The sequence below is a fragment of the Apis florea genome, unplaced genomic scaffold (genome assembly GCF_048593485.1).
Source record: "Apis florea isolate Af1SG1 unplaced genomic scaffold, ASM4859348v1 contig_37_pilon, whole genome shotgun sequence".
NCBI lineage: Eukaryota > Metazoa > Arthropoda > Insecta > Hymenoptera > Apidae > Apis > Apis florea.
The window spans coordinates 743,197-751,105 of record NW_028256861.1 but is presented as its reverse complement, the minus strand read 5'-3'; the positions used below and the strand labels follow the sequence as shown (position 1 = coordinate 751,105).

Below are 7,909 nucleotides of genomic sequence, written 5' to 3'. Positions count from 1 at the left end.
CCCATGTAACACGTTCCACGAGTTTACAGCTTCTAGAGGGTAATGCTGGCGTCACTGCAATAATATTTATGGCCGGTCGCGAGATTATAATATCTTATTTCGTGTGACGCCTCGGACGTATCCGGTTCTCCCAGCATGGCCGCGCATGCGTGGGCCTCGACGAGACGCATGCGAAATATTCGAAAATTTACTCTACATTTTATACCCGCGGTGAGCAAATACGATTGCCAGAAGGGGAGAACATGTTCCTTCGTGGGCACTCACGGAGATCAACGTCTTCCTTATTGCTTCTGATAAGGAGGTTCGGTCGATGGATCGGAAAGGGTGACTCGTAAATTAAAACAGTTTAAATAAAATAATGGCGAAATGAATGGATCGTTTGCGACTGCCATCTAACAGAAATTTTTACACTAACGTCAGTTGGTATTAATCAAAAAAAGTTTATAATAAAAAATTTTCTTGTCAAATTTCAAAAGATTGCTACAACTTCATGATTCAAAATATGTACGTTTTTTTTTTTGCAATATAATTATAGATAAAATTTATAACATTGTACAATAAAAAAAATCTCTTAATTTGAAAAATAATTAAAACAAGTGTTATTTTTAATACGAATCTTATTAAAAAAATAGAATTTTGAGTCTTTCATAATTTTTAAAAAAAACTATTGAATAATCTAAACTAACCTTATATTATAGCATAGTTCCATTTTTTATTGCTCGGATTTACACCATAATTTTCAATCCACAAACTTTCTAAAACACTTTTGTATATATTTGAAAGGTATATTTTCAAGCCACAAAATCGGTCCCCGTCGCTTCTAATTAACAAACTTTCAAAATGTTCATCACACGCTATGCCTGTGATAATCCGGATCGGATCTTCTCGGATACGATATTATGCTCTCTATGTATCGGCTAGCGGAGGGTCAACAGCAAAGGCGGTGGAAGTCATAGAAGGAGAGCCTGGTGGAAATAAAGACGAGGGTATAGGTGTCGGGGGATGGACCATTCCCCGTGACCATCCTATGAAACCGAGTGCAGTCCAGGGTATAGTAGACGTCCCCTACCATGGAGAAGTTTTATTGGAGATGGCCAGAGGGAAGAGGCGAGCATGGAGGAAGGAGCATAGAGTAAAAAAGGGACAAGGATAGGGAATAACGTGCACGCTCTTTCACCCACGATACTTGGCGATCGACGAAGGGGGAAATAATACCGAGGATAGACGGTGGAATAGGCAGGAACATTAGAGGATGTCCTCAACCGTGCGCGTAAAAATAACGGAACGCCATTCGCTATAAGAGCACCTTTGATAGGACTGGATTGCTTGACACACACTGTTCGAGGAACGAAGTAGACGTAGCTACGAATGCATCGTGTGCGTTGTCTCGGATAATTCCCTCGTTTACACCCGTAAATCCTAACCGTTTTAACGCGATTCTGTTTCGAGAGATACTGAATCATAACGACTCTCGTAGGAACGCGCTACCTGGTGGTGGAAAATTGAACCAATAGTTCGAGCAAGCTTATTATATACTTTATGGTTAATAAAATATACTGTGCTCTTTAAGTAATTCTTTCGAAAGATCAGTGAATCAAACCTCAATTCGCAAATAATTTGATCAATCGTATTAGATATATGGAATGATCTTATCGACTTATAGAAATTGGATAATATTTTTAACAAGACTTTTATTCGATGTTTTTTCTAATAATAGTAAATCTGATAGAAAAGAGAACTAGAAAAATTAGAAAAATAATGGCATCACAGAATTATTATTGTGATAATATCGATCTCAAAACATTCCGTACATAAATTTCTTTTTTCTTTCTTCTTTTTTCCAACGATATAAAATTTAAATTTGTTCGAAAATTCAATGAGCGATTTATACTCGTACAATCGTATCAGATGATCCTAATTATGTTATCCAATTTTTCGATCTTTTTTACGACAAGCGTCGACATTATTAATTTCAGTGAATATTGAATTCACCCATGAGGAAAATATCGCGCAAATTCGATTTAATCGTCGAGATTTACACCTGGCGTAGCCATTAAAGAAAGAGAAATTACGTCTTCCTGAATTATGTTCGCGCTCCGATTTTATTTAATTATCGACTCGGTAAAATGCTGATTAATTTTTTTTGCCAACTCACTTTCGTAATCAGTTGAATCATCTTTCGAAATCAGGGCAAGGGAAAGGAGGAACTCTTTTTAATCCTGAATTGACATCACTTATTAAGTTTATTACACGTAAAGCTTGGAAATTATGGTTGAACTTATAAGAGATACCATTGATATTAGGATTATATGTTAATATATGATGTTGTTAATATTATATAGCTTATATATATATATATATATATATATATATAGCTTATATGAAGATAAAATATTAATATTAATATTATTAAATATATATGTATTTTTATTTATTTTAATTAGCAAGTAATCTACCATAATCTAAAAATAAATTAAAATAATATCTGATTTCCCTAGAACTTTAAATCTTTCAAAATCAGGCGAAATTGTTAACTTTCTCTTAATGTTTCCCACGACGATCTCCTAAAAGAACGTAAAGTATGCTTTTGAAATCACTAATTAACGCATAAAGATTTTAAAAGATATCTTCGGTCCAATTAATGGAATCAAAATCTTGTCGAGTCGAAGAAGGAGTCAATTACAAGTACAAAGTCGAGATAAAATTATGTCAGTTGATTTTTATCTGAAATAAAAATAAGAAATTAAAAAAAAAAAAAAAAAGAAAATTATTTAAAATCGAAATTACATATAAAAATAAGAAAATATATATATATTGTAAAGATAATCAAAGAAAAGATTGAAAATACGCCTTACAGTACCTAATAATTGCGTACTGACCGAAGGCATAATGGCGGAGCATAAAGGCGGGGCTCTCCACGAATATTTCGGTCCGTTTAGGTAACTTAAACGAGGGTGAAAGAGATGCAGATAGACTGAGAAGGGAATGCAACGAGTTCGACAGAGATGAAACGAAGAGAAAGAGAGAGAATTCAGGGCCAAGAGAAGGGAAAGAACAGTTTTACCTATAATCGTTTTTCGATTTGATCAGAAAGAAGATTTTATCCATAATTCTCCGCTTTCTGATTTAATTGAAATCTAAACTTTTCTTGTATCTTTTTCGACTAAATTTTTTTTTTTTGAAAACATTATTATTAAACAAGCTTATTATTTATCATAAAACATATATACAAAGTATTCTAAATGTGAAACTTTGTGAACATACTTGAAAAATCGGTTTATTTTTATTTTCATGAAAAATAAAGCGACACACAGTAGTTCCTTCTTAACTGTCGCATTTTCTCCCCACTCCTAGAGTTATCCCCACTAATTCTTGAGACACGCATGTGCCTTAGAAATCTCCTCGAATAACCGACACGTTCCGATCACTATTCTACAATTATCCGAATATTATCATATCAATAACCAAGTATTAAATAAAGTAAGAAATGTTAAAATAATTTGTTTTTCAAATATTATTCAAGATAAAATGAATTTTAAGGAATGGGAAAAATAAAATAATAATTTATTCCAATAACATTCAATTTCAATGAAAGAAAACTAAGAGAAAGAAAACTCAACGCAACGCAAAAATCAGAAAACAAATCCAACTGTAGCTGTAGCGTAGCTATGATAAAGTTGCTAAAATATTAGTAGTGACGATGTAGAACCGGTATCTTAGACGCGGACACGCGATTTTAATATTGATTTTTATCCGTTACTTAATTATCGGCCGAAGGGAATCCGGAAAGGAACAGGTTATACCCCCTGTCCGCAAAAAACGTTTAGATACTTATATACATTCCTTCGCGATTTCATTTAATAACCTGAAACGTCTTGACTCTCTTCTGGATACCGGACTTCTTAATTTCTCGCCCACCGTCTACGTTCCTTAATCGGCCATCGTATGGCGCCCATATTACTGGTATATTACCGTACCCCTCTCGGGATTATAGGGGATAAAATCGTCTTTCCTACCGCTCTGGGAATATCTAGGAGGCTGTCTTCGATACGAATGGTCGAAAACTGGAATAACGATCGAGCACACGAACATCGTTGGAATTATGCGCAGAGGAACGACGCGTATTTACGCTTTCACACCCTTATCGACCGAGTTTAACACATTCGGTGCGACAACAAAATCGAAGTATGCTTCACTTGATGAATTTAAAAAATAATTAGAAAAACGAAAATATTGTACGTGCTAACACGTATACGAAAGGATACGTGAAAAATTTTTCTATTTCCCATATTTTTTGGAAAAATTCATGACGTATCATCATTATGGAATAGAAAATCCGCATGACGTTTATATCATTGTGTTAATATCTTTGATATATATCGAATTAATATAAATCGACTTAATTTATGTTATATTTAAAAAAGATATCAATTATCAAAGAAAATAGATTTTCCAAAGATTTTAGGTAACTTCTTTCTCGATTTTACTCACGACGCTTAAAACGGATAGAAACGCGACAGTTAATCAAACACCATCGTATTTGTTAACTTGATTTACGAAAACTTACGAATTTAGATTTATCTATAGTTAAAAGATTTTTTTTACGCCTAATTTCTATTCTCACGAACCTCTTTTCCTTAGCCTAAATCTAATTGTACTTTTTTCGAATGTTTTCACTTGAAAATCCACACAAAAGAACTAAATCATATCGCGAATAACAGTAAATTAACTACTCACTCCTTGAACACTACACCGTAATGTAAAAGCAGCTTCAGTTCGTATTTCACACAAATCCGACGTAATATTCGAACGTATAAACGTGACGCAATCGATATGTACGCATTACCCACTTACGTGTTACCGAATTCGTGCTGGATATAAAAGGTTAATTTATTAAGCCGCTTTATTAAAGTTTTCATCAGGATGACGCGGATTCCTACGCGTAGGCCTGTATAATCGGCGATTTTACTCGCTCACAAACCATAACTTACGCATAAATCATCGTCGCAAACAGTTTGTGGGTCGAAAGTTCAACCGTGTGTGTACACCGTGATCTCTCTCCGAGTGCGTTAAAAGCGCGATTTAAGCGGACGTTCTGCAATATATTCTCGCCTCTTTTTTTCGAGAGATCCCGCCAAGGATCCACCGAGCCACTTTCACCATTTGTATAATCTCGAATTCAATATCTGTTTTGTGTAAATTTTAAAAAAGAAAAGAAAAACATCATCGCAAAAATTATTGCATAGTGAAACACTCGAGTATTTATAGCCTTTTGTCCTATTGCATATCAATTCAATCGAGTATTTACACTGTTCTAGTATCGATTACAATCTGTTACAAGTATTTGATGAAAGATTGTAGAAACAGGCTTATAACAAGCGTCTTACGATCGGTCAATGGTTAAATAGTTCATATTTTTTAAATTAAACAGGGATACGATTTAATCTCAATTGCCCATCAAAACTATCTTTTCCGTTCCAATTTTTTTACAATTTCCTCCTAGCACATCCTTTCTTCTTTTTAGTTCGAACTCCTAAATCTCACTTTCTATCACAATCCTCACAATAAAGAATTCAAAGCTTTCCATATCCCATCCATAAAGAAAATTCGAATACAATAGTCACGTTGATTCCAGGATTCCGAACAGTCACAACTTCTCATTTTCCTCGACTTTCCTTGATCGTGGAACACCGTTACGCACGTGTGCATTCGATGCGAGACCAAATGGATCCTCTCTCGTTCCTCTCCTCTCCATCTTTCTTCCACTTCCAATTCGCGCTGCCTCCTCTCTCCTCCTCTATCCCACGTGTATTCTCGTTCTCCGCCGCGTACACTCCTCGAGCGAGGATCCTTTTTGCTCTTTCATTTCGGCCGCCCACAATCTCCCATGGGCGAGGATTATGCACCCCACTCCCTCTTCGAATCGGCCATTCTCCTCGAGGAATCTTCCTCGGCAGCTATGCCCCGGCTGCAATTTACATATTTGGGTAGGTTAAATCTAAAAACGGCGCGGAATGCACGAGACGAGATCCGTGAAGATTGGATAGGGGGCTAAATTAGTTCATAGCAATCTGATGGCAAAGAGATCCGCGCTCCTCCCCGCGAACGTGCATATTCTCACCCCTCGATAGTGAAGGGTAGACAGCTCGTTCGAGCAACTGAATTTTACCGTGGATTATGATTTTTTTTCTTGCTTCGATTGTAATTTTTGGAAAATTGGTGAATCGTGTAATGGTGTAAATAAATTTATTCCAGAAACTTGGAAAATCACTTGTTTCGATCAGAAGGTGTTTTTAGAAACTTCAGAATCAAGTTCTAATTAACTCGTATGGATTGAAAAGTTTACTGAATTTACTAACAGCTAATGTTTGATTAAAATATGTCATTTGTTTAATTTAAAATTTCATCCTTTAATAACAGTTATGAAATTAAATATCTTGATATTCAGAACTATTAACTTACAAACTTGTGCACATAATATATGCATGAAAATAAGATTATAAATAATTTCCAATACAAAATTCTGCAACTTGGAAGGTTTCGAAGTTTCTGAAATTAGTTTCTCATCAAATCACGACGAATTAGAAATTCTATAAGCGGACGGAAGGTTTATGCTCACAGAAGAGGAGAATCTTAGATCTAGGATTTCATAATTTACACTTAGAACGCGGTTAGAGTGATAAAAGTGGGATTTTCGCTGGGGAGGAGCGACAATTCTCGGCAAAAGTTACAATTTGGTTTGCTAATTAACCACGAGCAAAGGCTACGAAGAGTAGGAAAGTATAGGAACAAGTTTACGAATTCGTATCGCGTGTCGCCCTTTCACGGCCATTGGTAGAGCTCGTTTGATCGATCCGTGTCTTCAGGAAGATCGATGGCATGCCTTACGTTCCATTGCGATCACAATTTAAACAATTCGAGAATTTCTGAGAAAAAAAATTCCTTTCTCATCCTTTTTTCTTCCTTCATTTTGCAATTTTAACAATCGATCATTTCTTTGTCCAATCGATATTAATTTCATTCATGAGTATTCTTAATCACAATCATTTTTAAATTTCGATGTGTTACGTTCTGTAATATATATTTTTTATATATGTAATTGAAAAAATAAAGTGGTAATTTTTCAAGGAATACACAATATAAAAATAATTTCTAATTGTAAGTACTTACATAAGTCAAGAAGATACAACTCGAGGTGTACAAGTGTATTCTCTTTTATAATAAAAGTAATTGTCAATTTGAATGTGTTACATTCTGTAATATATATTTTTTTATATATGCAATTGAAAAAATAAAATTAATCTTATAACAAATTCTACTAGTAATTTTTCAAGGAATACACAATATAAAAATAATTTCTAATTGTAAGTACTTACATAAGTCAAGAAGATACAACTTGAGGTGTTATTCTCTCTCTTTTAGATAATAAAAGAAATTTTTCAAGTTAACTTTATTCCTCTCTCCTTTCTTACTTCGATTTTAGATTTCGATTTTCAAAATACGAATATCCGTGTATATACGAATAATATGGCGGAATCTTGGTTCAAGAATTCAATTCTCGGGAGGGAGATCGATTTTGCCTTGGATATACAACCCTCCATTATCTCTCGAGTGCGATAGGAATTTTTACGGCCACTTTGTATCATCTTCCTTGCACCGTTCGTGCTACGATTTGCATCGGTGCCCGCGTGGGACTGATGGAAAGCCCCCGATCCCGTGAGAGAAACTATACGTGAATGGGTTTCGATATCGTTTCGATACCATGCTGTGGGCTACCGTTCGTCCTCTGAAATTCGAGGTAGATTCGAGCTGAATTCCAAAGAAAATTTTCAAATCGGTTTCAAACTCTGCGCTCTTCTTTTCCTCTTTAAATGAAAAAAAAAAAAAAAAAAAAAAAAAAAAAACCCTG

General features: G+C 34.8%; 1 long non-coding RNA gene across 1 annotated transcript; it reads right to left on the bottom strand.

Moving 5' to 3' along the window:
- Positions 1–3,533: 3,533 nt before the first annotated feature.
- On the bottom strand, positions 3,534–7,902 carry LOC147656228 (uncharacterized). Its single transcript, XR_015294833.1, has 3 exons — positions 7,377–7,902; positions 7,171–7,254; positions 3,534–7,071 (listed from the first exon to the last, which is right to left on the bottom strand). It is a non-coding gene; the product is annotated as an uncharacterized LOC147656228 (long non-coding RNA).
- Between the last annotated feature and the right edge of the window lie 7 nt (positions 7,903–7,909).